This window comes from Oncorhynchus keta, chromosome 18, assembly GCF_023373465.1.
Source record: "Oncorhynchus keta strain PuntledgeMale-10-30-2019 chromosome 18, Oket_V2, whole genome shotgun sequence".
Taxonomy (NCBI): Eukaryota; Metazoa; Chordata; class Actinopteri; order Salmoniformes; family Salmonidae; genus Oncorhynchus; species Oncorhynchus keta.
Window position 1 is genome coordinate 35,803,242 of NC_068438.1, and position 5,000 is coordinate 35,808,241.

Consider the following 5,000-nt stretch of genomic DNA (forward strand, 5'->3'; position numbering starts at 1 on the left):
TGCCTCTCTCTCGCTCTCTCTCACTGCCTCTCTCTCTCTCACTGCCTCTCTCTCTCTCACTGCCTCTCTCTCTCTCTCACTGCCTCTCTCTCTCCCACTGCCTCTCTCTCTCTCTGCCTCTCTCTCTCTCCCACTGCCTCTCTCTCTCTCCACTGCCTCTCTCTCACTGCCTCTCTCTCTGCCTCTCTCTCTCTCTGCCTCTCTCTCTCTCACTGCCTCTCTCTCTCTCACTGCCTCTCTCTCTCTGCCTCTCTCTCTCTCACTGCCTCTCTCTCTCTCACTGCCTCTCTCTCTCTGCCTCTCTCTCTCCCTCTCCCTCTCCCTCTCTCTCTCCCTCTCCAGGTAGTCCTTTAAATATTGCAGGGACAAGATGAGCATGCTTCTGCTGGGCTCTCTTCTCACAGCAGAGAGGAGAATTAGTACCTTTTCTGTTGGGTTTAGGTGTGATTGCTTCTTATACAGATACGGACTTGGATAGGTATCATGACAGATCTATTCTATTTTTTTATTTAACAGACATGTAAACAGCCGGAGGGTCAAACATATATACTTTAAAATGACTAAAACCATATCTAAGCTGTATAATATACCCCTGGTCTAGAGTAATTGTGAGTGTTTGTGTGGGCACTAAAGTATTTGTATCCATAGTGCATATTTGTTGTTGGACGCTTGACCCAGTTGACTCTCTGTGGTCCCAATCACGTTTCCTTGTCTCCTGTCCCTTCTAACCTCAGCAGCCTCACCTCATGGTGTCTGTATGTGGTGCCAGATGAATAGCCTGCAGAAGGAGAGGGGATAGGATGCTTCAGGCTGATTTCTAATGGGGCCAAGGAAGCCCACTACCCAAGCTGCCTATATCCAGCCTGTAGTGGACAATGGGTCCGTCAATCACAAGGCTACCATGTAATTATCCTCCCCATGTAGTCGCTGGATGAATTATGACATCATCCCAAACATCCCAATCTTCCTATCCTCTTCTTCTTCTGTTAGTAATAACTTGAAGACAGTTTACTTTTCAACTTCATCTGTTGGTCTGCTGAGTCTTTCCATCGGGCTGTTTATTTTAGCCAATTAAAAGTGATTCTGCTGGCACTTTGTGCATCAGAGGGCTTATATCTTATATCCATATTAATACACAGGTATAGAGAGATACATTGGGAAATGGGGGGTGTTAACATTATGTATTTTGGTGCCTGTGCATATGCGTGTGCATTATGTATTCACGTGTATTTAGTCTGACCAGTTAGCAGGCGCTTCCACAAGCAGCCGTTTTGCTAACAATTTGGGAATAAAACTGCATCAATCATTAACATTTGTTTCTGATGAAAGACGCCAGTAATGTATCCCTCTGAAACTGCATGTCGGGGTGTTCAATCAGTCTACTACATGGCCAGTCTGAGGTGGGTAGCCTACACATCCACAGATAACTGACAAAATAAAGGTAACACCAACTTAGTGTCTTAATTAACAGGGGAGCCACCAGAACAGCTTTCAATGTGCCTTGGCATGGTTTCTACAAGTGTCTGGAACTCTATCAGAGGGAGGCGACAACATTCTTACACAAGAAATTCCATCATTTTATGTTTTGTTGATGGTGGTGAAAAACGCTGTTTCAGGCACCGCTTCAGAATCTCCCATTAGTGTTCAATTGAGTTGAGATCTGGTGACTGAGACACACACACACACACACACACACACACACACACACACACACACACACACACACACACACACACACACACACACACACACACACACACACACACACACACCCTTTAAACCCTCTATGCTATTTCGAGACCTCTCTTTCAAAGTCACAGAGATATCTTTTTCTTGCCATGGTAGCCAAATTAAAGGGCAACTGGGCATTTTTATACATGACCGTAAGCATGGGGTGTTTTAATTGCTTAATTAGCTTAGGAACCACACCTGTGTGGAAGCACCTGCTTTCAATATACATTGTATCCCTCATTTACTCAAGCGTTTCCTTTATTCTGGCAGTTACCTGTAGCCCTCTGCTTTTCCTGGAATGTGAGACTCTATCGCCCCCTTCTGGTACATGAGGATACATCACCTGTTCCCACAGCAGTAAATATGTTCACTGCTGCTCTGTGAAGTGTGCATAAGCAATAACGCAAATTGCCCTTGCACTCCTAAACAACGCAATTTTTAAAAACTTTTGCGAAGGGTAAAGTCTACAAAACTTAGTTCACTCTTGTTTGTAACAAATGTTTGTTTTGGGAACAGACCTGTACGGAGATCAACTGTTTCATCAATGATAAAATGAGCAGAATGTTGGCAACCTGGCTCCTTCTCCCCACCACTGGGCTTCCCCTCATCCCCATAACCCCGACTGGATGCTTCAGATCTAGACATCCGGTCAAACATCTGACTCATTGTTGTGTCTGTGATAGTAGTCTGAAGCCCTTTAGATCAGCTTCCTGTTAGAGGGCACCATCTCCTGGCTCAGTTTAGCACTGCCTATGTACACCAGCACTACGTTTACAGCTATGGCAGACTTCAATGGGAGTGCTCTGTACCAATGCAATAACTGGTCAAACATTATCCTGGTTTCACCATAGTTTACTGCAGAATAATTCCTCTGAGCTGTTCAGACTTATCTTTCTCTTTGTCTTTGTCTTTCTCATACTCTCTCTCTCCCTCTCTCTCTCTCTCTCTCTCTCTCTCTCTCTCTCTCTCTCTCTCTCTCTCTCTCTCTCTCTCTCTTCTCTCTCTGTTTCTCTCTGTTTCTCTCTCTCTGTTTATCACTTTTTCTCTCTGTTTCTCTCTCTCTCTGTTTCTTGCTCTTTCTCTGTTTCTCTGTTTCTCTCTCTGTTTCTATCTCTGTTTCTTGCTCTTTCTCTCCCTGTTTCTCTCTCTCTCTCTGTTTCTTTCTCTGTCTTTATCTCTCTCTCTCTCTCTCTCTCTATATATATATATATATATATATATATATATCTATATATATATATCTATATATATATATATATATATATATATAATCTGTTTCCCGCTCTTTCTCTCTCTGTTTCTCTCTGTCTCTCTCTCTCTTTCTCTCTCTCTCTCTCTCTCTCTGTTTCTCTCTCTCTCTCTCTGTTTCTCTCTCTCTCTCTCTGTTTCTTTCTCTCTCTGTTTCTCTCTCTTTCTCTCTCTGTCTCTCTCTCTTTTTCTCTCTGTCTCTCTCTCTATGTGTGTGTGTGTGTGTGTATCTGTGTGCAAGCACGTGGGTATGGACTGTCTGTGTGCTAGCACGTGGGTATGGGCTGTCTGTGTGTGTGTATCTGTATGCTAGCACGTGGGTATGGGCTGTCTGTGTGTGTGTATCTGTGTGCTAGCACGTGGGTATGGGCTGTCTGTGTGTGTGTATCTGTGTGCTAGTACGTGGATATGGGCTGTCTGTGTGTGTGTATCTGTGTGCTAGTACGTGGATATGGGCTGTCTGTGTGTGTGTATCTGTGTGCTAGTACGTGGATATGGGCTGTCTGTGTGTGTGTATCTGTGTGCTAGCACGTGGATATGGGCTGTCTGTGTGTGTGTATCTGTGTGCTAGTACGTGGATATGGGCTGTCTGTGTGTGTGTATCTGTGTGCTAGCACGTGGGTATGGGCTGTCTGTGTGTGTGTATCTGTGTGCTAGTACGTGGATATGGGCTGTCTGTGTGTGTGTATCTGTGTGCTAGTACGTGGATATGGGCTGTCTGTGTGTGTGTATCTGTGTGCTAGTACGTGGATATGGGCTGTCTGTGTGTGTGTATCTGTGTGCTAGTACGTGGATATGGGCTGTCTGTGTGTGTGTATCTGTGTGCTAGTACGTGGATATGGGCTGTCTGTGTGTGTGTATCTGTGTGCTAGTACGTGGATATGGGCTGTCTGTGTGTGTGGAAGGTGTATGGTTGTGCTCTATATGGTCTGTAAATTATTGATCAGGTTCACCCTGTGGTCTAATTGATCCAAATCAAAATGTATTTGCCACGTGCACGGAATACAACCTTACAGTGAAATGCTTACTTACAGGCTCTAACCAAAGTGCAAACAAGGTATTAGGTGAACAATAGGTAAGTAAAGAAATAACACAACAGTAAAAAGACAGTGAAAAATAACAGTAGAGAGGCTATAAAAGTAGTGAGGCTACATACAGACACCGGTTAGTTGGGATGATTGTAGTAGTATGTACATGTAGGTATAGTTAGTGACTATGCATATATGATGAACAGAGAGTAGCAGTAGCATAACAGAGGGGTTGGCGGGTGGTGGGACACAATGCAGATAGTCTGGGTAGCCAATGTGCAGGAGCAGTGGTTGGTCGGGCCAATTGAGGTGGTATGTACATGAATGTATATTTAAAGTGACTATGCATATATGATAAACAGAGAGTATCAGCAGCGAGGGGTTGGGAGGGGGCACAAAATGCAAATAGTCCGTGTAACCATTTGATTACCTGTTTAGGAGTCTTATGGCTTGGGGGTAAAAACTGTTGAGAAGCCTTTTTGTCCTCGACTTGGCACTCCAGTACCGCCTGCCATGTGGTAGTAGAGAGAACAGTCTATGACTGGGGTGGCTGGGGCCTTTGACAATTTTTAGGGTCTTCCTTTGACACCGCCTAGAGGTCCTGGATGGCAGGCAGCTTAGCCCCAGTGATGTACTGGGCCGTATGCACTACCCTCTGTAGTAGGAGGTAGGCAGGTAGGAGGTAAGAAACAGCTGATTGATGGAGTCTCACTGGGGACCCCAGCCTATTCTACAGCCAGTCCAGTCAGGTGTCAGGTCAACACCTCAACCATAACCTAACATCTATCTCCCCATTGTCCCGGGATCTCTAACCTAAATATATACTGTCCAAATACAGACCCCTGCTGGTTAAAGCTCATATTACAGGTGTTGTTATTCTCATAGCGGCTGCACATTTAGCCTGCTCTTTTGAAGCTCCCACAGTAAAGTCTGGTAGAGTTTCACCATCTAGCTCCTTTTACAGTGTGCCAGGTGTACAGTCTGCTTCGTATC